Source organism: Aethalodelphis obliquidens, unplaced genomic scaffold (genome assembly GCF_003676395.1).
Source record: "Aethalodelphis obliquidens isolate GAN/ISIS:26980383/991018 unplaced genomic scaffold, ASM367639v1 scaffold12, whole genome shotgun sequence".
Lineage (NCBI taxonomy): Eukaryota > Metazoa > Chordata > Mammalia > Artiodactyla > Delphinidae > Aethalodelphis > Aethalodelphis obliquidens.
In genome coordinates this window covers 31,039,203-31,067,033 of record NW_020837956.1, presented here as the reverse complement: position 1 = coordinate 31,067,033, position 27,831 = coordinate 31,039,203, and the positions used below count along the sequence as shown (strand labels likewise).

At 38.3% G+C, this 27,831-nt stretch overlaps 2 long non-coding RNA genes across 2 annotated transcripts in view; both read right to left on the bottom strand.

Moving 5' to 3' along the window:
* Positions 1 to 27,831, bottom strand: part of LOC113624035 (uncharacterized) — a 218,353-nt gene that overhangs the window by 24,611 nt on the left and 165,911 nt on the right. The gene's annotated exons all lie outside the window — the stretch shown is intronic.
* On the bottom strand, positions 2,802 to 27,126 carry LOC113624037 (uncharacterized). Its single transcript, XR_003434176.1, has 3 exons — positions 27,096 to 27,126; positions 20,168 to 20,171; positions 2,802 to 2,902 (listed from the first exon to the last, which is right to left on the bottom strand). It is a non-coding gene; the product is annotated as an uncharacterized LOC113624037 (long non-coding RNA).

Below are 27,831 nucleotides of genomic sequence, written 5' to 3'. Positions count from 1 at the left end.
AATCCCAAACGTATGGCTATATTAAGACATTTTCTCTACTCACTGAATTCATTAATCCATTCATTTATTAAATAAGCAGTAAGTACTTATCCTATGCAGGACATGGGGCTAGGAATTGTGAATACTGAATTTATAATAACCAGTTCCTGCCATCAAGATGTTCACAGTCTTGCTAAGAAGAAGTCACATGAATAAACACAAAGCAGAATGAGGTAAGTGCATAAGAGAGGTACAAAGAGTTCTGAGAATGCAAAGAGGAAAGACCACTTTTGTCCTAGGTTATCAGTAGCAGTTTTTGAGGTGAGACAGTCCAGGTGCTGCAAGTTCATGAACAGACAGAATCTCACCAGGTGAAAATGGGGGAGAGTCTATTCATGTTGGAAGGAATGGCAAGGCCAAGGAGACAGTCTGAAAGGCTTGGAAGAAGCAAAATGTGATATTAAAAAATATCAGATTGTAGCGTTAAGGAGTCTAGAGTTCCAGCTCCAGCTTACTCAACAGCTATGTGATCTTGGACAAGTTATTTGATCTTCCTTTACCTTAATTCAATCATTTTTAAAACAGAGATTAGATGTCTGGTTAAAAAACACAGACCTTCAAGCATTGTTTCGGTTAGCTTTTGAGCTTCAGTTTTAAAGGCCCCTGATAAGGCTTGTTACTAATTTAGATACATTAACTGGCATAACTGATAGGCTTCGAAGAGTTGGGCTGATATGAGTGAGCTGATAAATAACCATTTAAAAACTGGACTTCCACATTAAAGCCAACTGTTAAAAAAGGTAAGATAAAAGATTATACTAATGCCCATGAAAATAATGAATTAAATGTGATTTCAAAAGTGCAAAGGCTTATATTTACGTAATATTATTCCTTGCATTACTCAAACAGTCTTTAGGGGAGAATGAAATTTCCCTATCTCCTTTAAGAGATGTTATCCATGTTCCTATATTAAGAGGAAGTAGTACTTGCACCTCCATAATGAAAATTAAATTACAAGAATCAAAATTGAAATGAAAGAAAAGTTTCTTTGTAGAAACGGACAGGCTGATTTTGAGATGTATACAAAAATTCAAAGAGTCAAGAGTAGCCAAGACAGCTTGAAGAACAATGTGTGAAATCTTACTCTAATGGATATTAGATTCTTAATTAGGTAAGGTTTTGTTTGTTTGTTTGTTTTTATTTTTCTTTTCTCTCTCTTTTCTTGCTGCCTCTCCACAATACACTAAAATTGCCAGAATGCTTACTTTTTCTCCTGGGGAAATAATCTCTTGGTGTCCTCAAGTTTATCCCAAGTTCTCAAGTATTCCCTATGGTCATTACTGGCTCTGCTCCCCATGTAAACTTGCATAGCAAAGATACTTCACTTTGAAAAAAACTATTTCCAAGTTCCTCATGCAGGACAGGAGGTTTAATGAGACAAAATGAACTTCTGGAAGTATCTTAGGAACCAATTAAGAGTGAGAATTTTCATAAAAGGAATCCAAATCAGAAAAGAAGAAGGAAAGCTGTCACTGTTTGCAGATGACATGATACTAAAAATAGAGAACCCTAAAGATGCCACCAAAAAACTACTAGAGCTAATCAATGAATTTGGTAAAGTAGCAGGATACAAAATTAATGCACAGAAATCTCTGGCATTCCTATACACTAATGATGAAAAATCTGAAAGAGAAATTAAGGAAACACTCCCATTTACCACAGCAACAAAAAGAATAAAATACCTAGGAATAATCCTACCTAAGGAGACAAAAGACCTGTATGCAAAAAACTATAAGACACTGATGAAAGAAATTAAAAACAATACAAACAGATGGAGAGATATACCATGTTCTTGGATTGGAGAAATCAACATTGTCAAAATGACTATACTACCCAAAGCAATCTACAGATTCAATGCAATCCCTGTCAAACTACCAATGGCATTTTTCACAGAACTAGAACAAAAATTTCACAATTTGTATGGAAACACAAAAGACCCCGAATAGCCAAAGCAATCTTGAGAAAGAAAAACAGAGCTGGAGGAATCAGGCTCCTGGACTTCGAACTATACTACAAAACTACAGTAATCAAGACAGTATGGTACTGGCACAAAAACAGAAACAGAGACCAATGGAACAGGATAGAAAGCCCAGAGATAAACCCACACACATATGGTCACCTTATTTTTGATAAAGGAGGCAAGAATATACAATGGAGAAAAGACAGCCTTTTCAATAAGTGCTGTTGGGAAAACTGGACAGCTACATGTAAAAGAATGAAATTAGAACACTCCCTAACACCATACACAAAAATAAACTCAAAATGGATTAAAGACCTAAATGTAAGGCCTGACACTCTAAAGCTCTTAGAGGAAAACATGGGCAGAACACTCTATGACATAAATCACAGCAAGATCTTTTTTGACCCACCTCCTAGAGAAATGGAAATAAAAACAAAAATAAACAAATGGGACCTAATGAAACTTATAAGCTTTTGCACAGAAAAGGAAAACATAAACAAGACGAAAAGACAGTCCTCAGAATGGGAGAAAATATTTGCAAATGAAGCAATTGACAAAGCATTAATCTCCAAAATTTACAAGCAGCTCATGCAGCTCAATATCAAAAAAACAAACAACCCAATCCAAAAATGGGCAGAAGACCTAAATGGACATTTCTCCAGAGATATACAGATTGCCAACAAACACATGAAAGGATGCTCAACATCACTAATCATTAGAGAAATGCCAGTCAAAACTACAATGAGGTATCACCTCACAGCAGTCAGAATGGCCATCATCAAAAAATCTACAAACAATAAATGCGGGAGAGGGTGGGGAAAAAAGGGAACCCTCTTGCACTGTTGGTAGGAATGTAAATTGATACAGCCACTATGGAGAATAGTATGGAGGTTCCTCAAAAAACTAAAAATAGAACTACCATATGACCCAGCAATCCCACTACTGGGCATATACCTTGAGAAAACCATAATTCAAAAAGAGTCATGTACCACAATGTTCATTGCAGCTCTATTTACAATAGCCAGGACATGGAAGCAAACTAAGTGTCCATCAACAGATGAATGGATAAAGAAGATGTGGCACATCTATACAATGGAATATTACTCAGCCAGAAAAAGAAACATAATTGATCTATTTGTAGTGAGGTGGATGGAGCTAGAGTCTGTCATACAGAGTGAAGCAAGTCAGAAAGAGAAAAACAAATACTGTATGCTAACACATATATATGGAATCTAAAAAAAGAGTACTGATGAACCTAGTGGCAGGGCAGGAATAAAGATGCAGACGTAGAGAATGGACTTGGGGACATGGGGAGGGGGAAGGGTAAGCTGGGACAAAATGAGAGAGTGGCATGGACACATATACACTACCAAATGTAAAATAGATAGCTAGTGGGAAGCAGCCACATAGCACAGGGAGATCAGCTTGGGGCTTTGTGACCACCTAGAGGGGTGGGATAGGGAGGGTGGGAGGGAGATGCAAGAGGGAGGAGATATGGGGATATATGTATATGTATAGCTGATTCAATTTGTTATAATGCAGAAACTAACACATCATTGTAAAGCAATTATACTCCAGTAAACATGTTTAAAAAAAAAGTGAGAATTTTCAAAAGAAAACATAAATAATCCACCAAGATTTCGGAAGAAAAAGAACAATACCTTGTTAGTCTTTAAAGGCACAAGTAATAGAACAGAAATATTTTTCACCAGAATGATTTTATTTGATTGTAGCACATGGTTTCTTAAGAAATATGTAAATAAAGTTCAGAGAAAGGGAGTAGAAGGAGGACATAAAATTGGGAAACGGAATAAATCAGAGTTTGTGAAAACCTGTTATCACAGTAGTATTGGGTCCATATGACAAATCTGTTATGTATACACAATGAGCAGTGGTGTTCTAAAATAAGCATAAATCGATCCGTATTATGTCCTCATTATTCCATGTCATGTACTCTACATTCTGGCCAGCCACACGTACTCACTGTTCTTCACATAGGCCCCAGATCACTTGCCTCCACATACTTCCTCTCTCTACAATCCTCAGTATTCCTCTTTGCATTCACATAAATACCAGGCCCAGGCCCAGGTAACTTTTCCATTTATTTAATTTTAAAATAAGTATTCTACTCACATGTATCAAGGTTTCACAGTCTCCCTCCCACTACTATTCCCCAGCTACCAGTTACCTCCACAGAAGTGACCAAGCATGTATTTCCCTGTGTGTTCTTCAGTCAAGAGAGATATTTTATAAATACGGGTGTATGTTTCTATATTTTACACAAACATGTCGTATTAACTGTATGTTACCTTGGGCAAATTATTTAACTTTCCACAGCAGTCTCCTCATCTGTAAAATGGAGGAAAAATAATACTACAGGCATCATAGTGTTGTTCTGAGGATTAAATAAGTTAACACTCTCTCTCTCACACACACATACACACACACACATATATATGGCAATGTTAAAATGGTCTTTAAAAGAAATTTATAGACAAAATGGCAGCATAAATAGACGTAAGAGCTTCTCCTCCAATTGCAAACCACCAAAACTAGAATTTATTTTTATTGCTCAAATTAAAGAGGAGGGATTTTCTAAGTCCCAGGAATGAAGAAGGAACACTTAGATGTAGTAGTGACCCCTACTTGAAGTTATGGAGCTCATGGGGGACTGGAATCTGAAACACACATTAGGGATCAGAGCTTTAACTTCTACATGGAAGCTAGAATTGGGGCTAGAGATCCCACATGTCATAGGGATCCAGCAGTGGACATCAACTGAACTGGAACACACTTGTCCATTTCCCAGGATCACAGAAAAAAAAGCAAGTCATTTAGTCCAGGCTGTGATTGGAAAGAGAATCAACCACCAGAGATTAGAAACCTAGTTTTATCCCAAGTTTATATTAACTGAGTATTATTTCCAAAACTCTGGAGACAAGAACCTCGCCTAAAAGTTGGTTAACAGTGGATAATCCCATGGAACTGGCAGAGTCATCTGTGAGGTCTTTCAATAGGGAGGCTTCTAATGACCAAAGCATATGGGGACATTTCATGAAATATCTACAGTGTTAGTTTCAAAAAGCATAGCACCAGGAAAGCCAGTCTATGGAATTAACAAACGGAAGGATTACATTGCGGAAAGAGAGATGGCAAACCTTTAGAGTAAGTATATGTGAAATGTTCAAGGTAATAAAAAATGTAAATATTCAAACAGAAAACAAAAGAGATTATAAAACTAAAAGAAGCCAAGTGAAAATGTATTTAAAAAATAAGGAGAATGGAACAATTCAGGGAGGTAATAATGAATTTGGAAGGCATAACTGAAAAAGTTAACAAAAACAAAATACTGGAAGTTAAACAGGGAAAAAATGTGAGAAAGAAGTTAAGGACATGAAGAGCAGGTGTAATTTCTAACAAAACTTAAAAATGAGTTCCAGAAAAAGAGTGGAGAACATGGGAGAGAAGTAATACGAAGAAATTTGAAGAAATAATGGTTCTAATTGAAGGCAGAGATAAGTCTTCAGATTTAAAAGGCACAGTACAAAACACTATAAATCAAACAGATATACTTCTGTGTATATTTAGTGAAATGTTGAGTTTCAAGAATAAATAGAAAAATTTTAAAGCTAACAAAAAGAAATGTTTACCCACGAAAGAAAAACAATAAAGACAGCAGACTTATCATCAGCCACCATTAATGTAGAAGAAAATGGAAGAAGAAAAAAAAGCTTTACAAATATGTGTAAATATACCAGTAATCACAATAAATATACACATACCAAACTCACCAGTTAAATAAAAGACCCTCAGCTTTAGGTGGGATGAACCAGTCGATAGTAGACAACTTCTCCCTCCTAGAACAATGTTAAAAGCCAGATAAAAAACAAAAATCATCTGCTTGAAGACAGCTGAGGCAGGAGTAGCTAGAGAAGCTATGACTCCCAAGAGAGAAGAAACTCTGAACAGTGACCTTTATGCAGCGCTCTTGAAAGACAAAAATGAAAGTACAAGATATACCAGAAAAGGAACTTGCAGACTATTATATTAATGAGCCAAAGATGGCCTCTGTGTGTTGGCCCCTAGGTTGTTTATTTCTTCACTACAGGCTGAGACCCTTAGCTCAAAAGCCTGACTGCTCCAAATTCACATTTTTACAGATCCAATTATTTTAAAAATAGCTGAAACATGCAGATTTTTAGCCATTTAGAGTCTGCCTGCTTTGCATACCCCACAAAACCTCCCTGGACAGTTACTAGTCATAAGGCCCCAAATCACTGCTCTCCTTTGGAGCTCCCTGACCCTGATACTCCCCACCCTGCTGCTAAGCCTCCTCTCTGATTCTTCTGTCACTTAGGAGTTCCCTTAACCTCCTCCCTTTCTGGCTGGTGGCCTCCATGTTGTAAGTCTCTGGAGGGTCTCATAAAGTGAGGAGCTTCCCATTTCATGCCACCCTGCCCAAATGCCATTGAATAAAGGTTGTTGTGTGTTACTACCTCTCATGGTCATATCTTTTAATGTGATTAGCCCCAATCCCTCAAACTCCTTACATAGACTACTCCAGGCTCTCAGTTTAAAACTCTGAAAAGCCAGGAATGAATTAATAGTAAGCCCAGCCTTTCTAGGGCTCACATTGGGATAGTCCCTGATTGAATGAAAGTAATAATCTATCACTGTCTACTAGCTAAAAAAAGAATGAGCCCATTCTAGAGGGAAAATAACCTCTAAATACTTTCAGTATACAACCTTTGTCATTCAATCAAAAATTAACAGATATGCCAAAAGAAAAAAACTATATAACTGGAATCCATGGTGGGGGGGGAACAGTAGAAAACAGATACACAAGTGATGAAGATATACTTCATAAGGATTTTAAAATAGGAGAAAATAGATATGATTGTGGAGGATTTACTAGAGAACTGTAATCTATTAGGAAAAAAACAGAAGTGCTTCCACTGACAGTTTCTAAATCTGAAATTAGGTTAGATGAATACTGTAAACTAGAAGTCCAGAAGGATAGGAGAAAAAGAATGGAGAAGAAGAGAGAATGACTGAAAATTTTTTTCTAAAATATACTATCCCACAGATTCAAGTATCTCTGAAGATTTTAGAAAAGAATATATACAAAGAAAACTGACCCAGAGCACATAATAGACAAACTGGTGAAAAACACAGGAAAAGAGAAACATTTAAAACTAGCTAGAGAAATAAGGATGCATTACCTACAAAGGAGAATATGAAACTGCTGACTTCTTGATGGAAAAAAGAAAGAAAAGATATATTTAAAATTCTGAAGAAAAAGAAATGCCAAATGAAATTCTATATTCAGTAAAAATGTCATTAAAAAATGAAGATGAAGTTATCATGTTTTTAGATCAAGAGAGAATCTTCCAACAAACCTGCACTAAAATAAATCGACTAAAGAGAAATGTTCAAACAGAAGGAAAATGATCTCAGAACCTAACATGTAACTTCAGATTGAAATAAAGAGAAATAAAACAGATAAATAGTTAGGTAGATATAAATGAATATTGAGTATCCAAAATAATGATAATAATTATGGGATTTTAAATGTATATAACATTAAAACACACAACAAAAAACATACACCCTCACACACACACACACTTATAAAGATAAACAAATACATATAGAAAAATGACCAGAAAGAAATATAAAATGATAGCAATGGTAATTGTTCTCGTTTGTTCGTGAGTTGCAAGTAGCGCTTTTTGGATAAATGATTCTAATTTTCTTTTCAGTGTATATATCTCTGTAGTCTCTGTGTGGCACCCAAAACGGGTAAAAATCTCTACCTTGCCTCATGAAGGTAGTTGGGGAAACAAACATTAAAAATACTTAAAGAAGTAAAATATATAATAGAGCAGATGGCAATAAATCTACAAGCAAAGGAAATACACACACATTTAAAGATGCTGATTACCAAAGAGTGGGAAACTCAGTAAACAGCCCTTGCAGCCCACTTTACAGAATGCTATTCAGAGAGCCAGATTTCCCCCTCCACATAGGCCGATCCCCTACCCCCACTACCTCCAAGACCTGGGGGCTTTATAAATTCCCGAGTAGATGATCAGGTTTGCCCCTGTACCCTGCCCTGCCCAGGGACTTTTCTGGTTTTAATATTTGAAAATCCTGTATCCCAGGAATCCCCTCAGTATCGGCCAAACCAGAACAGTTTGTCAACCTGCAACCTAAAACTAAAACCATTTGCTCACTCTGTTAGTGTACAGAGCTGTCACCAATGAAACTGTTGCCTTCAGAAGCTGTGCTTACTGGTCACAGCATCTGCCTCTGGATGTGGTATTCAGAGTTAGAATAACCCCTTCACAAGTCATGGAGAAGAACTGAGATGTCTTCAAGGAATAAATTAAAACAGTACAGTGACATACATTGGATTGTCACCACCAAGTACTAAAGTAATCCCACATATCTCTGTCATTATCCTCAGTTTTTCTTCTTTAATGTTGGATAAAAATATACCCCTGCTTCTTGTCAGTGTTGGCTCTCCTGAGAACTGTTCAGGATCATCCCCCCTTTCTAAGCATGTTTTGTAGTAACTGACATATTTTCTGAGCATAGATAACAGATGACCAGGGAACTAGGCATTTCACACATGGAATCTCATTTAATTCCAAAAACAATCCTGCAGGATATATATTGCAACTATTTTACAGATGTGTTAACTGACATTCAGAGCGGTTCAGTAATTTGTACAGCACCAGACAGCTAGCAAAGGCCAAGACGGAGAGGAAAACCGTGGTCTAACCGCAAAGTTCAATTTGTTAATAATTTATCCTAAAATTTACTTTAAGAGGCTTTATGAGTCATCAAGCACGAAACTGGGGTTTTAAAAGTGATTCTTATAACCTTTAGTTTTTTTTTATACAACGCTTTCTGCTCTGAGCTGCATTGACTTAAATGATACGATCTAAATTAGAGGATCTATGCATCCATTTCACTCAGGCACACAAATGTCTCTCTGCTATACATTGCTCTCTAAATAGAAATTGCTTTAGATAAAAAATTTTAATAGCTGAAATACTTATATAGTTTCTAGGTGAGTCATTCTGCAACTTTTAGTCTTTGGGAAGATTCCATATTTCTGGTTATCTGCTATGAAATGGTTTCCAGCTACCCACTTATGTCCTTGGTAAAGTTATAGCCCATTATTAAACAGTTTTTTTTACTCAATACAGTTGATTTATTTATGCATCAAGCCTACAGTTAAAAGTTCACACTAAAACCAAAGATGTATTTTAAAGTTTTGTCAGGGCTTTTCAATAACTTCATCAGGCATTTAAGCACATTTGACTAGATAGTACCCTGGGAAAAGATTAAATTTAGACAAAAGGTCTGTTGATTAAATTTAATTGAATTCCACAAATATTTACTGCCTTCCTCCTTCCTATAGAGTAGGCACTCACCCTGCTTCCAAAAATACAGAGGTGAGATGTTGCTTCTGTCTCAATGAACTCTCTATCTACTTGAGAGACATATCAGCAAATAAATGCTCAAATAGAGTGGCAAATGTATCAACAGAAGTGACACAGAGTAACATGTGATACTGAAGGTGGGGAAAGAATATCAAGGAGGGCTCCCCAGAAGTAATGATGCCTAAGCTGGATTTTGAAAACGTTGCTATGTGGAAATCCCCAGGACCTACTAATTGATTTGCTCCCTCTCCTTCAGTTTACTTCCAGTTTTGGTCAAGCAGAATAATCACAGATGTCCCAGGATTTTTTCCTGATACATCCAATTCAGAATCAAATGTCATCATCCTGCTTTGCTGATACTGCATGCATCCTACTAGGCCACTATCAGATGCTACTACTTTCCGAAAACGTCTCCTATCACAATTGTGCATGAACTTTCTCTCCCTTTAGAAATAACACTTAGATACTCTGTTACGTCACTTATCAAAATCCTGCTTTGTGTTTGGGTTATCGGAATAATCGTTCTATTCTTAATAGGCGGTATGCTTTCTGAAAACTCAGAACAAACTTCATTAATATCACTACCTCTGTCTCCTCACATTCATTTACCCATCACTGACTGCAACACTGAGCCCAGTATCTGCAACAGAGTAGGGATTCCATAAGCAGTACGTCTTTGAGAAAGGAATTTTTGCCTGAGAGATGAGCCTTTGCATCCCTTGGCAGGAAAACAGGAGAGGTTCTCACTCCTATAGCAGACATGTGTAGTATAAATGGAATTTTAAATAAATTCCAAAATACACAAAATCAATATTAAAATGTACTAAGATGTCCCCGTATAAATGGATTCTTTCATGAGAAACTAATAATTCAATAATGCTTAGTTTCTGATTTTTAGTCAGCAATAGAGGGACTGAAAGAAATTTCCTTTCTTGACTTGTCCCCAGGGTTCACACTCACTCACTTGGTTTATTTTAAGTTCTAGAATATAAAAGGGCTCTTGAATGCCTGGGATCTAGATGAAAGAACAAGATCTTAAAAAAATCAGAAAATTCAAGGAAAGAAAAGAACAAAAAAAAGTGTTGAATGCTTCCGATGGTCAAGAAGAGAAAGGATTGAAGAGAAGTCATCAGGTTTTAAGAGGAGGAGTCATGTGGCAAAATCAACCAAACATGACGACACATTTATTTCAGCAGGGAAAGAGGGGAAATAAACATTCTTTGGGAAGATAAATAAATTTGGAAGATGTCAAATAACTGAACTGTTATAATAGTTAAAGTTAGAATAGGATATTATTAAGCCCAGGAACTAGCTTGGCAAATAACCCAGTATCTCCAATGACCCCATAAATGATTCATGTCTCCTCTTCAAAGGATCACAGTGCCAATTTCTTTTCAGTGAAAAAGGTGAGATATTCTCATTTCCTTATTTTATTAAAAAAAACCCTGAAATTTAAAATGTAGGAACATAGCACATTCCTAAATTTCCCCCTTAATATTGTTCAAAATCTATTTTTATTCAAGTCTTGGCTGCCTGCCAAGAACTAAAACAAACAAAAGAAAAACGCTGAAAGAATTTCTTAGGAAACTTAGATGATGCATTCTACTTTAGTGCACAGAACCGTTCCTTGTAAAATTAAATATCTCACTAAAGCTAATGGAGAAGGTTGATGAAAGACATACACTTTGTATTCAAGGTCATTTTTTTACTTTATCATTTTGATTATGTTCTATTCTTTTCTACAACCTGACATAATTCTTTTAATGAGAGAGATGGAAAATTACTTAGAAAAGATTTATATTTGTATCCATCATGAAACCACTTTAAATATATATTTAAGAACTTTGATCAGAAATTTTTATAAAATGAAAACAAGTCCAGAGAATTGCTTGAGTAACCTCTGAGGGGCAGCCAGTAAAAGTCATAGGTAACCAAATATAGCTAGAAAATTGTCTCAGTCATACTCAGTGTGAGGTTGGATTATTATTGTTTTTCTTTCTATCATAGCAGGAAATAAAATACCACATTGTGTTCAGAGCTTGGAAAATATCAAAAAGGTAAGCTATCAAATTCCAGTGTATTAGTTACGGTAGGCAGACTGCTATAACAACTAAACCCTAAAGTAAATATCGGCTCAAGCACAAGAGACCCTTGTCTGGTCCTAGACTAGTGTAAAGGTCAGTGGAATGGCTCCTCTCCACACAGTCACTCAAAGACCTAGGCTGTCAGAAGCTCTGCTATCATGAACATGTGGTTTCCAAGGTCACCGCATCCCTTGTAGGCAGCCAGAAGAGAAAAAAAAAATCATGAAGGAATACAAGCGTTTATGGGTCAGGTCTGGAAGTGACATATTATTTTGCTCACATTAATTGGTCACTTGTCTGCACATGGAGGTTGGAGTAGATTTGCAGAGCTGTATTCCCAAAATTGGTAGACACCTCCCATAGTAACTCTACAATGCCAAGGAAGGGGAACAAGTATTTGGTAGACAACCTTCCATCTCAACCACAATCCTGTCCATCGCAGGAAATAGTACCAAGTATAAACACTTGTCAGTGGATCTCTTGCTGTGGGTAGCTGATCTGGCGTCAAATAAGTTTAGAATATGTCTTCAAGTTCCCCCTTCTCTTGTTTGTGGGTGCAAAGTTTGTGCTCCTTGAAAAATTAAACATATCTATATAGATATATAGATAGCTATCTATATATCTATATATCCATACACTTGAAGCTGTGGGCAAAATTCAGGAATATTTCCAATACAGAGTTAATACAGACCCAGTCACACAGCACAAATGATGAATTTTGGGTTAATGTCATAACCTGTTTTCTCACTGACAGCTTTTTATGTCATTATTCTACAGCATTATTTAAATGCTGCATGGTATACTACCATATAAAGTTACCATATTTATTTAATATTGCAGTTAAAACATATAAATATATTCTATGATCCAGGCTCCATTCTAATTTTTATATCATATCTTGTTTATCCCTCACAACCATGCTATGAAGTGGGTATTTTTATTATTATCCCCAACTAAAAAATGTAAAAACTCAGATTCCATAACATAACAAAACTTTTACAAGATGATATATTGATTATATTTTTATTTACCTGCTTCTAGAATCTTTGTCTGGTTCAACTCTATTTCCCAAGTAATAACTGCATTTCAAGCATTCCTTTGTGCTCTAATTCTTAACTCTGCCACAGAATTGGGAAGACAAAAGGAATTTAGATCAGCACAGAAAAAAAAATCACATTTATACGCCTGCACCATGAGATGCAGTTTATTGCAGCCCCCAAGCTAGTTTTTAGAAAATACTTCCACGTGATCTACGGCTTAATCCAGAAATGGACCAAGGAACTGGACTGCTGCCATGCAATGAAGCTAAGAAGGCTATTTTAAAGTTCTTTTCTTGAGCGAACTCAGTGAAATAATACAGGCTTCAAATGATTGATTTTTTTAAATATGACAAAGTTTTGCTCCATAAAGAAAGCACTGAGTTTACTTAATAGACTTTAGGAGTCCATTATTATATTAATAATGCACAGTTCTGTTGCTGTTACTCATTCACAAACATGTTGCTGTGCAACGTTCACACCATCTGCAGGTAAAGCAGGTATCCTTTGGTCAGGGGAGATACTCACAGTCACCCAGTAGTAATACTGGGACTTTATCCTTCAAGTTCTAGGCTTAAAGTCCTCACTATTTTTTATCACTCCAAGCCTCCTTGCAATTTCTTTCCTGTCCTTCAAGTCCCAGGGAGCCTTATTAGTTTTATAGGTGTGCCTTTTTTCTGTTGGGTTAAAACAGTAAATGAGGAATTTGTGTTTCATACATAAATTCTTGTTTGATGCAAAAATACTGGCAAATATCTTAAACCTTAAAACAGTCCCAGAAACAGAAGTCAACATAAAGAGTTCAGAAAAGAAAATTGAGACAACTTCTTAATCCCCCTTGGATTAGAGTAGTTTGGCATAAATGTGGCATGCCTGCTTAAAGGAGGGAAAGATCATGCTTATTTGGGGGGAAGATAAAAATCTTCTGGAGAAAGTTACATTTTTTAAATGGGTCTAGACGGAGTGCTGAAGGAGAGTCTCCGTGTAGAAGACCATAAAACACAAGGTCTATGTGCCATAGAGTTTGTATCTAAATTCACTGAAAACTTTTATATGAAGAATGATATATTTGATACACGTGGGGACTCAGAAAATAAATTTTGATCTACACGTTTAAGTTGGCTTGGAAGAAACTTCTGTTAAGAATAAAGAGAAAATAGCACAGCTGTACTTCAGTTCTTTAACATAACAAAATATCAATGGGGAGGGAAGGATGGGTCAGGATAGTAGATATAATATGGAAATAGAATTTGTAAAATTCACAAACTGAGCACAGAAATTGAATAGGCTTTTACAGCTATTAATACACCAGATTCAAAGAGGGCCAACTACTGAAAGTTTGGGTATTGGTAAGATACTTTATATATCTCTGAGATTTTCCATTAGAAAATATAAATGTTTCTTCATTTATCGATTCAATTACTTTCTCTATATCCTGGTAATGTGTCCATTTTACCAAGAAGGAATTCAAGGCGCAGTGAAGCCACATACGTGGGCAATTGAATGTGCTCCAAGCTCAGCTAAAGTTGCCTGGACTCCTCGTTCTTCAAATGACAGACCACTGAATCACTTCATATTTTCTAAGAAAGCCAGGTGGGATGTTTCAAGTGTACTTGTGGAGTTCTCACTTGAATAGCTCTCCTTTGAGAAAGATTAATTAAGAGATAACAAGTAGAAATCCTTCATGGCATATCAATCTCTGCAGGTAGAAAGGATTACTATTTTAGCTCTCCACCTTCTGAACTCATCTAAATAAGATATTCAACATCATTGATTAGATAGTAACTATTATGCACTCACTTTGGAATGCAGGGTGGCCTTGCTTAAGGAGAGGCAGCAGAGAAATGCATAGGGTTAATAAGAGTGTGGGCTCTGATACCAATCTTCTCAGGTTTAAATTCTACTTCTATTATTCTACTAGCCATGTGACCTTGGGCAAGTTACTTAATATCTCTGTACCTCAGATTCCTAGTCTATAAAACTGAGATGGTAAGAATATCAGCTATTAGATCCTTCTGAAATTAGAGGCACTCTTACCTGTACTGGTTAGAAGAGTGCCTGTCACATAACATGTTGAATATAACAGGTATGCACCTGGTTTCCCTAACTAAACAAGTAAGCTTCTTGAGAGAAGGGAAATGGCTTAAGTAATTAATTTTGAACCTCCTATGACGTCCAGCATAATACATTTAGGTTGAATGAAACAAAACCATTCTAGAGAGCTTTTTTGGTCTGCAGAGATTCTCTGACAGCACAAACACTCAGTAGATGGCAAGGTTTATAGGGGCAATAAATGTTTCTCATTGAGTAGAGGAAAAGCCAGAATTCAGGATTCCCAGGAAATTGCGAATGTTCACAAGGAGTTGCTTTTGGTTATTATTACTTGCCTTCATATACTTTAAGTGAACTGCTGAATGCCACACTGAGGCAATAAACCAGTTAAATATAGCTTGTTCCAAGAAGCTGGCCCTGAAAAGAAATTTTCTGTTACAAGCCAGCTTTTAACGTCACAAGCAAATCTAGGAAGGGACTGAAGAAGAGAAGGAATTTCGATGCTTGAAAGAACGTAGAATTCAGTTAGCCAGACCTGCATTAAAATCAAAGTTCTACCACTTCTCAGCCATGTGACAAACATAATACCCATCCATCCTCATATATACCGAGTCACAGACAAACACACACACACACACACACACAATAGGTTTCCTAAGGCAAGAATTTAATGCCTCTCTCCAGCCAATAATGCACATAGGTAGTGACTGTTTATACACACCACATACTTTTCTGAATGTATACTTAAAACTTACAAAATAAAAATTTAAATGTCTACGTTTAACCTTAAATATCTATCACTTATTTTGACCTTAATATGACAACTCATGCATGTTTTCATGAATGATATGTTTCTAAGCATTTTTTTATTTGATTAAATAAGCTATATACATTTATTAGCTTTTTAAAAAGTACGTTTTAAAGCTTTAGAAGGTGTAAAAATGGCTAAATCATGAATTTGATCTCAAAGAAATATAGATTAAATGCTAATGATACATTAGGAGAGAGATCAAACAGATTACAGGATAGAGTTGAAGCTTTTGGTGATAAAGGACAGAGAACCCTGATGAAAGAAAAACAGTGACAGGAATGAGAAGAGCTCTCCCTCCATACTTACCAGGAGAAGGAATCACCCAAGCTGCAATGTGAATGAGCACCGCTTAAGAAATTCATGTTACAGTGGGCTAGCTGCAGGGCAGATTACCGGGGACAAGAATTCACTAAATCAGGTAGATCCAATTATACTGTACTAACCACTACTAAGACTTGGTGAAGTGGAGTATGATACATTAGGCACAAATGATTGGCCACAAAATCCCTTTGACCTTTAGTTTCCTCATGTCTAAAATGAGAAGAATAATGACGACCTTACTTCTCCCTAGGAACTTGGCTGGGGTGGTCAGTCCTCACCATGCGGAGGGGAGTGGCAGCCCCTCCACCCACTTGGCAAGCATCCCTCTGGGAACGGCAGAAACTTGAAAAAGGTTTCTCCTTGCCCTGCAGAGGAAGTCAGGTCTAAGTAAAGATGATGCGGCTGGTGTTCATTAAGTGTTTGCAATGTGCCAAAGACTGTGATGAGTACTTCATGCATATTTATCTATTTAATTCTCATGCCAACTTCATGATAAACATATTATAAATGTTCCTGGCCTAAGGATAAGAAAATCAAGCCCAGAGATTTGGCCCCAAACACTTAGTTTAGTAAGTTGCAGGGCCCAGACTTGAACTCAATGAGTAGGTCAGTCCTTGACCTTAACCATGGCACTATACCGTCTCTAGAAGAGATAGTTCCCCAGAAAGCTGAATTCTGAATCTCTCTGAATTCACCTTAAACCAGAGGTAATTCACCTTAAACCGGAATGCAAAGCCTCACCAAGAATGAATCACATGAATTCTTATAACACCAGGTTCTTAAAGCCTCAATGATCAGCCCAGCTTCTGATTCAGGAAACTTAATGCATATGAGAAAGGAAGTCCTGGTAAGACAGAGAGCCAGGTAATCCGTGGAAAATGGGTTAAATAGAAGACAGGTGAGCTTAACTTGTGATGAACATTTACTTCATCTTTGTTCCTTTTTCAAATGTTATTTCCTGTGTTGTATTCAAAATTAATATATTGCTAATCCTTCCTACTGCACAAAGATTGCATTATTTAGGAAAAGAACTACTTGGGGTACTTTGACTCTACACTTGCCCACGAATAGATGTCTGTTTTGTCTGAGTGAATCTAACAATAACCGAGGCACTTCCCCAGAAGGCAAGCATCAAAAATCCGCCATTTTGTGCAGGACCTCAAACATAATGGCAAGTAAACAATACAGAAGTTACCTGTGCAAGCAGCTATCATAAGAGAAAAGGCTTTAATGTTATGGGTCAGCAGACCTGGGATCAAGGGCATCCCAAATGGTGATGAAACTCTGCGGCTTGGCATGAGAGTTCTTCTCACTCTGCCCTCCCAGCATCACTGAACTGAGAGCTCTCCTGGAAGCCTTTATGTTCCTCACCACCAGACGTCAGGCCTCACGCTTCCACAGGAGGCCAGTTCCAATGCTGCTTCTCCAGCAAGCATGTCTTGATTGCTCCTCCTCTGTCGCTCACAGGCTAGGATGCTCAATGCACTTGGCTGAAGCAAAGACCTGAAATCATAAAGGGAGCTCACAGTATCCACTGGACCACTTGGAAAGGAAAATGTTACAGTTACGCCTAGAATGTGTGGATATTTGAAGTGAAACATAGAATGTAGAGGTGTGAGTTATGAAAACAGAATGAGTTCACAAATGGTCAGGTGGTTTTTATCATTTGGGGGCATCTTTTATGTGCCCGGCACGAAGCTCATGTGCGTAAACTATAAAACTAGACCTGAACATCAAATACGTGGAAGTCAGCCAAGATAAGAAAACAAGAACTAGAAAGAGTGAGCAGAATGCTATGAACATAAAAAAGTAGAGACTATACCAAAGGAAGGGCAGCCGTGCAGGTGGGAAGGACGGATGGATGAAAGAGCCCTCCTAACACACCTGTGCTTTACTCAATTTACTTAGCCAGGAATTCCGGACTAATCAAAGCAAGGTCACCGCAGTGCTATACAGAGCAGATGCCTGTTTGTCTGCAGCCTTTCCCTGACCCAGTGTCTACAACGGGCCAACTGCCTCTAGTGGCAGGTGAGGTGCACCTAGGACTGAGAAAGAAGCCAAATTTTTGCTGCATCCCTGCCCCAAGACAAGCATGCCACTTCCTGCCCTTTTATACACAGGTAAACATCACCGTTCCTGAGTAGCTCACACTAGCATTCAATGCTGTTCCACATTTACATTTATACTTCCAAATAGCACCAGTAAGGCCACATCCTCAGCTAGCGAAGAGAAAGCAGAATCAGTGCCCAGGGATCTCAATAATTTCCTTGCCTCTGTGTAGCTCTCCAGCCCGTAAAACTTCTGTCCACCCAAGCAGCTTTCAGAAACAAGGCAAAAATCCTCCATAGGTGCCTCAGCTATTACCATGTCCCTCACAGACCTCCAGTTAAAGGGACTAGAAATGACTGAGGTCCCCAACTACTACGCTCTGAAGTCTTTGCCTGACTTTGCACGAAGGCTCTGCAGGGATACTGAGACAGGTCCATCTCAGGGAGACTCAGTACTTCTTGGACCAAAATTGGCTTGAGGATTCTCCCACGTCCTTTCCCCACTTTCCTTAGGCTGCTCAGCAGACTAGGATGCTTTAACCTCCCCCCCCATTTCTTCACTCTCCTTCACTCCAGGTCAGATTTCCAACAGTCCGATGTGCCTCCAACCTTTCCCAGCTCCCTCTTTACTTCCTCTCACAGGTGTTTTCTGTAATAAAGCACTTCCACCTTTAATCCTATCTTGACACTTGCTTCTCAAAAGACCCAGGATAATATTTTCTATGTAAAGCTATACATTTGCTCATTTATTCACTTATTGAAATAATTATTAACCATGTACTAAATTGTGCTAAATACTGTATGGGCAGAAAAAGGAGACTTAGCCCCTGACTTCAAAAAGCCAGGGTGGGGAGGCAAATAAATAGACATTTACAGTACATAATAAGTGTTTTAATAGAGGGAACCACAGAAAAATGTGGAGGCTGATGATCTAGAACTGTAGAAGAGAAAGGAGGAGGGTTCTTATGGACTTCTGAGCAGAATTCTAAAAGAAGGAACTCTGCTTAAGTTGGTCTCCATTATGATTTGTCCCCTTGAAATAGATCTTAATTCTACCTTGTTAGTTGGGCACCTATAGAGAAAGATCTATGGGCACAGAGTCTTGAGGATGAGGCAGATCTATACCCCTACCGTTTCTGAGTAGATTTTACTTACCTTTAGAAAATAACCTAACTTGCATAATCTACAGAAGCTGCTCAGTCCTTAATCCTCCAAAGCAATAAAGGAGCACAAAACCCCTCTACTTCTACCAAAACACCTTTCGTCCCCAAAGTCATAACGTGCCAGAGCCATTAAAGGAGTAGCTAGTCCTCAAGCTTTATAAATATGTATCAAAAACCTGGATTTTTAAATGGAACTTTGTGTTTCATTAAAAATAAAGAATCTCATTTAGGGGAGAAAAAAAAATTTTTGGACTCCCTGGGAGGCCCTGTAGGATGTGTGGATACAGCCAAAGCTGCACCTCATCCTCACGCCTAAAAGGCTCCATCAGCGCCCCAAATCTGTTCTAGTTCCGGCACTGCCCGTCTCAGTGTGGCCTCGAACAGCTGGCTTTACCACTAGCCATGTTTTCTCATGAGTCTAATTATCTTCAAGTTCACTTCCAGCTCTAGCCTTTTAAGATTTTAAATTTAATTAACTCAAGAGCAAATGACAAGTTAGAGCTTCATGAGAAGAGAGTCTGCAAATGAAGACTCCAGGTGAAGAAAAGGGAATTCAGTACTTGGAGTAAGAGGAAACTTATGTGTTTGACATCAGTTGGGTAGTATCTGTGCCACTGAACAGACACAATCCTATGTCTCCTTTGTTGATAATTCAGAACAACACCTGACAGAAAACGTCCCCAGTATTGTGGGTGGGTAGCCAAAGCCCAAGGAGAATTTTAGATTCTAAGCAGCTACTGAAGGTGCACCCTTAGCTGAAGGTGCGATTTCTGGGCCTCAGAGTTACAAGGTGGACAAGTGTTCTCCAAGGGCAGCCTCTTATACACACAATCACACTTCAAAGTGTTGATCTGAGAGAAGAAAGTGACAAGGAGTCCCCTCCGTGGGACCCAAATAAGAGAAAAGCAGCCCTAAGTAACAGTCTGTAAATGAGATCAAAATATAATATTTTAAAATATATTTCTCAGGAAAGTTGAACACTTTGAAGTCTAACACTCACAACGATCACTAAACACATTTTAATGGAATGTGAGTCACAGATAAAAAGGTGGGTGTGCAAGAGCAAAAGCAAAAAGTTACACTGGAGGCAAGGTTGGGTGTTGGGGATTCGTTTTTGAAACATTCTTGTTATTTTGTTAACACAAACACTCTTAGTCTTCCAACCCAGAATGTCAGGCCAGAGCCAACATCAAGTTACAAATCTAGGCCGAGCGTGTCTGTCTACACCCCTTGGAAACAGTGATAACTTTTAAAAATTAAAGATTATTTATTTTCAAGTCATAAGACATTAGATCTAGGAAAAATCTCAAAAGTCATCAAGTTCTCGCCCCCTCATCTATTGGGTAAAGTCTAGGAATAAATGACTAGTCTATGGACATGCACTAGATTGGAGTCCGAGCTGAGGAAAGAATTCATGCCTCTATTCCCTGCTTTTCCTACGATAATTTGCTGTCTGTGTGGAGAACGATCCCAGGAAGCAACATCATTACATTCTCCCCCTTAGGCCAGACTGGTGGTCACCCTACCCAGAGTCATGACGTGCTGAGGGTGCCCAGCAAACGTCCGACAACCAGATGAACAGAGACCACCTTTACAGAAACACTGCCAAACCGTGATTTGTAGTCACTCTGAAAGCTCAAAATAAGCAAAGTGATCTGTTACATGCCACTAAGTAACAAAAGACTAAAAGAAAATGGCTATGTTTTTTAGTTCATGCTCAGGACATTGTGGGAGTTACACACCTGAAACAGGTCTCCTATTTCCATTTTTATCAAAGCTATCATTCGGTCAAGGCAAAGTTCCCTAATACACTTAAATATTTGCTTTAAGTTCTTCCAGGACAATGTTAAAACTTCCCAGAAGTGAACCTTTTAAAGGAAACAACAGCCACTGGCATCAGAGTCCATCAGAACCTTCACCCTGTCTACAAAGTTTCTGCTTTGATCTTAACCAGCCCACAAGGTGCCCTTCTTCTCTGAAAGCAGGGCCCATTGGATTGAACCCTGCATGTCACAGAAAGTCACAAACTCATAATTTAGACAGAATTATAATTTAGGAAGATACATGTAACTGGAGACCCGGAATGAGTCTGAGTAAGAATCACCCACCTCTGACAGTTAGCGTATCTGAAAACATCTCTATCTCCACTCACGATAGTGATCTCAGGCAGCCTCGTGGCTTTAAATATCATTTACGTGCAGATAACAGCAAATACACACCTCATCTCCCACCTCTTCCCTGGGCTTGGCATCTATTACAGGCTGCATGTGTCCACCCCCAAATCCATGTTTTAAAGTCCTTAACCCCCCTTACCTCAGAATGTGACCTTATTTGGAGATAGGGTCTTTATAGAAGTAATCAAGTTAAAATGACGTTAGTACGGAGGGTCCTAATCCAGTGTTATTGGTGTCCTTATAAGAAGAGGAAGTTTGAAGGCAGATGTGCGTTGAGGGAAAATGATGTAAAGAGACATGGGGAGAAGACAGCCACCTACAAGCCAAGGAGAAAGGCCTGGAACAGATCCTTCCCTCACATTCATTAGAAGGAACCAACTGACCTTGATGTTACGGACATCTAGCCTCTTCAACTGTGAGAAAATAAATTTCTGTTCTTTAACCCACCCAGTTTGGGATATTGTGTTACAGCAGCCCTAGCAAATTAATACCGCATCTCTACTTGAATATCTAATACTAATGTTGCAAACTTAAAATGTCCAAGCCCATAGCTTGTATACCACCCGCTCCAACCTGTAGTCTCCAATATCCCCTATTTCTATAAACGGCAATTATAACCCATAGGCCTCTATGACCAAAACCAGTGAAATCACCCTTGAAATCACAGCTTTCCTTCATATTCCTTAAATAATTCAGTATTTGATTACCGTACTTTTAAATCATATCCAAAAATGGACCACTTCTCACACGAGTCCACTCTGTTAACCAAATCAAACTACCATCGCCACTCACCTGGATTTGTAGGAGTGCACCTGTCTCTTTCCTTCCAATCTGCCCTCTTACAATCCAATCTCCATACAGCCCCAAGAGTGACACTTTTAGGTGAGATCATCCGAATCCTCTGCTCAAGACTTCACAAAGGTTTTTTATCTGTATTTATTTATTTAAAGTCCTACCAAGGTGTGCAAGGCCCTGCTTGAGCTGTCATCCTGGGTAACCCTCAGTTCCCTTCTCTAATCTCTTTCTCCATTTCACCCACTCTGTTCCAATCAATCTAGCCTTCTTGCTGTCCCCAAGGGCCCTTGAACTGACTGTTCCCTCTGACATAGAATCATCTTCCCTCATATATCCGTTGTTCCATCTCCTTTCCTTATTCATATTTCTGCTGCAATGGCGCCCGACCCAAGCCTTTATGATCATCCCATCTAAATAGTACCCCCATATATTTGGTTACTTTTTGTTATGTTTCTCCCACAAGACTCCCTGAAAGACCAGACATTGTATATTCTGTTCATTGCTATGGTTCTACCATTTAGATAGTACCCGGCAACTGGTACGTTTCCATAAAATATTTGTTGAGGGAAATGAAGGAGGGAAGGAAGGACAAAGAAAAAAAGGAAAGAAAGAAGGGAGAAAGGAATGAATTCATATGTATCTGAGCATATCACTAAGATCATGGGGCAGCCTTTCAGACAAGTACCTCCATGAAGAACGAGGAACTTTCTGAGATTAATCCTAAGCGAAGGAAAAAGGCTTCCTGACATTGAGGCAATAAGTAAATCCTGAGTCATTAGGGGGAAGATTTGATCTGACCATAACGTGGAAACTATCTCTAGGACTTATATTCTGGCCCAGTCCTCACTGGATTCAGGGGTGCTGTATGCAAATTCTGAAAGAACCTTTATACTAAAATTCTATACAACCTTGGGACCCGGGTGCATTGCCGTAACACTGGGGAAGATGTGCCTCTTTCACCACACATCATAGAGCAGCCTTCACATCTGGAAGGCTCAAGTATATTGGTAGAATCCTTGATAGAAACTGATATCACACTTTGCCCAGTGGAGTTTATAGTGTCCAGGAGGCACTGGGGACCTGTAGAGACCAGGGGGCCCAGCATGGCAACACAGTGGCCAGAAAAACTGCAGTGATAGGCAGAGCAAACACTGCACCCAGTAGGCACAGAATTCTTTCCGGAAACAAGTAATGTACTCCCCAGGGACTTCTACAAACACTTAGGAGGGCAATGGTACTATATAAGGTGTATGTATAAGCCTGTGAAATTTCAGTTTCTATTCCTGTGACCTCGTTGGCCCCCCCAAATTTTTGAGTCCTGTGAAAATTCAGCATATATGTGTGTAATATCTTCTCATGAAGATATCTGAGATATAAATCTTCCAAAGAATTAGCATGATTTAGCTTTTTCCTACCAACTGAGGATTTTTATTAGGAATATTGATATGCTGTTATCTGCCCTGAAGTCTTTAAAGTATGTGATAGGATCACCCCTCGACTAAATGTCCCTACGAGTACTTGTGTTTACTCTGTTAATTTGTGTCAGAAGACATAGTTAAAATTAGAATTATCAGTTGTCACTTTGTGTTGCTGTCAATGTGCCTGCTGGTATAAAATGCATATTTCCTTCTACTTTCTGTTTCCATTTTGCTTTAAGAAACCAAATCCCAGGCTACAATTCCTACTAGCAATTCAACAGATACGTGGATAAGAAAAGTCCCTGCCCTGTCCTGCCCTCACAAAGCTTACAATCACTTATTCTTTGTAGTATGAAGAAAAGCCTTTCAAGAAAGTTGGAGGTGACAGAGACAAAGGGGCGCTACATTTGTAATCAAATTTTAAGTGGGTAAAAAATATGTTGGCAAACAGCATTGACTACTTTAGAGCGAAATTTGTTTGCCACTCAGGTAGCCTAAATCCGTTGGTGTGGGAAGTAAAGCAGGACTTGAGAACCAAAAGAAAGAAGTGATCTGTCTTGCACTGTCCTCTCAGGCCAGCATGCCCAGAAGCTAGGGCAAGTCAGGCAGGAGGAAGGTACAAGGTTGTTCTAGGGCCACTACCTCCTTCGTAACAGGAAGAAAGCAGAAAGCTCTTCAATTTCTAGAACCAGACATCTTGAAAAGCAGCCACTAATCATAGTTCAAAGTCAAAGGAAGCCCTGGTCCCACCATTCCTCAGTTCCTGCTAACAGGGGGAAGACAGGGTGTGAACAGGAAATGGTAGTCATGAAGGAACAAGGATACCAGCCAAAGCAAGAAGCAAGGGGATGAAAATGATATGTTTGTCATGGAACCCAAAGTACTCCTGGTACTAAGGCAGAAATTAATAGAGCTCTTCTAAAATTCAAAAACCTTCATTTATGTATCTGTCTATGAAAGTGGAAGTTTCCAAAGAGGGCATCCTAAAGGCAGCCCTTGGCAGCCAGAGAAATAAGCTCACCAGAGCAGTGGTTACAGATCTGTGTCCAGGACCACCATCAACAGTGCCCCATTTTAATGAAGAACAGATAGGCAGGAAAATTTTAATGTTGTATATACATGTAGGGTGGAGACATAGGTAGAGCTAAAGATAGAGATAGGGTGAGAGAGAGAGAGAGATTAGTGCCTGTGTTCCTATACTCAACAAACCTTTTGAGTCCTAGCATCCTGTGCTAGATACTTGGGATAGAAATGTAAATCAGACACAGGTCTGAGAAATTGTCACAACCAAGAGGAGCCTAAGCAGATGATGACTAATCCTAATGTGGTATCCTGAATGGGATAACGAAACTGAAAAAGAGCATTAGAGGAAAACTGAGTAAATCTGAATAAAATACAGACTTTAGTTAATAATAAAGTATCCATATTGGTTAACTGTGATGAATGTACTATACAAATGTAAGATGTTAATAATAGGGAAACTGGATGTGATATATATGGAAACTGTACTATCGCCCCAGAAATTCTCAAAATCTAAAGCTATTCTAAACTAAGAGGGCTATTTTTAAAAAGTGGATTACGGTCTGAATAAAATCCAAATCCCTTATTATTACCATCATGATCTGGCCCCTGCCCACCTTTCCCACTTGGCCTTGCACCTCTCTCCTTTTTGCTCAATGACCTTTAGCCAGACGGCTCCATCACACCATGTTCCTTTCTGTTTCAGGGCCACCGCACATATTGTTGCAGCCTCCTGGAATGTTCCTCTCATGACAACTGATCCCTCAGGTCTCAGCTAAAGTGTCCTCTCCTCAGAGAGAGGCCTGTCCTGAATCCCCAGTGTACCTCGTATGCCCTCACTCTGATACCCACTCTCTCATAAATTTATGTTCTTTTTCTTGGAAGGTATTATTCGTTGGAATTATCTTTTTATTAGAGTGCTTATTTAATATCTCTCCCTCACCACATATTAAGTTCCCTGTGGGTATAAGCTATTTCTGGCTTTTTCACCATTGAACACCCAGCTCCTAACCTAATGCCTGCCCTATGATAAGTGTTCAAAAATATATGTGGAATCAATTAATTAAATGAGATATTGTGGGTGGGAGGGTCTATTTTAACACTTAAATCATTTTTTACATCCCTGTACACTAAGTGTCCAACATAGTATCTATTATGCCATGCACATATGCTCAATAATGATTGCTTTATTGTGCTAGATGGCTGGGTTACAGATATAAATCAGACACAGGTCTACTTTCAGAGGCCACCGATTAACAGAGGAGACTAGAAAGCAAATGAGTGATTATAATTCAGTGTGATACGTGCCTTGGAAGCACTGAGGGTAGACATTGAGTCTGGGGGTTCAGTCTCCTTTCACAGAGTAATGCTGAACATTGAGGACCAGCTCTATCACCTGCATTCTATCTGGCTGTGGACAAATAGCTTCATAAATCCATGCTTCAATTTTCTCATTTCCAAGTTGATAAAAATGAACTAGAGACAATCTAAGATCCATTATCTAACATTTTTCAATTCTCAGTGTGGTGCAGGTTTTATGAACTGCTCTTCAAATTTACAATACAAGGAGTTGACAAATGTGTGGTTCTTTATAAATAGGTAATTTCCTCAAATCTCCTATTTTCTCCCAAATAGTGGGAAAGCATGATGTCCAAAACTCTGAAGTTGTTTTCTGGTCTAAATGCTCTTCTTCTGGTAATCCTGGATCTCACAGTGACAGTTCTTATTCCAACATAATTCATCTTAGTGGACTTATGAATATTCAAACTAAAAATCTGGAAAGAAGTGTAAAGGGTGTGAAATTAGGAACCTTCCATTTGGTGATAAAGTAGACTCTGTGTTGTTCTCGTAACAAGGGCCATGAAAGCTTCTCATTTGCCCATAAATAAATTTTCAGCTTCTGTGAGCAAAATCAACCATAAAAGTTTTGGCTTTTTTTTTTTGAATTTTATTTTATTTATTTTTTTATATAGCAGGTTCTTATTAGTCATCAATCTTATACACATCAGTGTATACATGTCAACCCCAATCGCCCAGTGAGTTCTGGCTTTATTATATTATCCAGCTGATATTGCTTTTTGAACTTGCATGAGTACCCCAATACATACTCACCCTGTTATTAAAGATCAAAGTACTGAAATACGGCAAAATGCGTGGTTCTAAGAATAGCACCTGGCATGTAGTTGCCATTTAGTAACTATCTACTCATTTAATAAACATATATGAAGCACTGTATGAAGATTTGAAGACAAATGATCTGTAGGGATGTGACAAAGAGAGGCCTAGTCCACAGTCAGACGCTTCAGAGAGATCAGACAGTATGAAGACTAGAAAGTACTCCCTAGATCCCCAACATAGGGGTCGGTAATGACCTCAGAAAAACTACGTGAACTGAAAAACTGGACATCAAATCCAGATTACAGAGAGCTAAGGGATGAGTCACTGAGGAAGTAGGTAAAATTTCCATCAAAAGTTTGGCTGTAATAGGGAAGAAGAGATATAGTGGTAGCTGGAGGGGTAGATAGTATTTAGGTGAAAAAAATGTTTAAACTGGGAGAGATTCATATAAGTTAAAATGCAGATGATAAAAAAAAAGTCTACAAATAATATATACTGGAGAGGTGCGGAGAAAGGGGAACCCACCAAAAGGGAACACTGTTGGTGGGAATGTAAATTGATACAGCCACTACGGAGAACAGTATGGAGGTTCCTTAAAAACTAAAAATAGAACTACCATATGATACAGCAATCCCACTCCTGGACATATACCTGGAGAAAACTCTAACTCAAAAAGATACATGCACCCCAATGTTCATAGTAGCACTATTTACAATAACCAAGACATGGAAGCAACCTAAGTGTCAATCGACAGATGAATGGGTAAAGATGTAGTATATGGAATATTACTCAGCCATAAAAAAGTATGAAATAATGCCATTTACAGCAACATGGATGAACCCTGAGAGTATCATAATAAGTGAAGTAAGTCAGATAGAGAAAGACAAATATCTGTTATCACTTATACATGGAATCTAAAAAATGATATAAGTAAACTTATTTACAAAACAGAAACAGACTCACACACATAGAAAACAAACCTATGCTTGCCAAAGGGGAAGTGGGGGAGGGGTAAATTAGGAGCTTGGGAATAGCAGATCACACTACTATAGGCAAAATAAACAACAAGGTCCTGCTGTATAGCACAGGGAACTATATTCAGTATCTTATAATAATTTATAATGGAAAAGAATCTGAAAAAGAATATATATACATACATATAAAACTGACTCACTTTGTTGTACAGCAGAAACTAACACAACACTGTAAACCAATTATACTTCAATTAAAAATGCAGATGATAACAGTCCCGTAGAGAGGACGTTATTGTATATAGAGGAGGGAGAGAGGAGATAATCAGTGTCTCCCTCTATATATAGAAGAATCAACATCAGGAG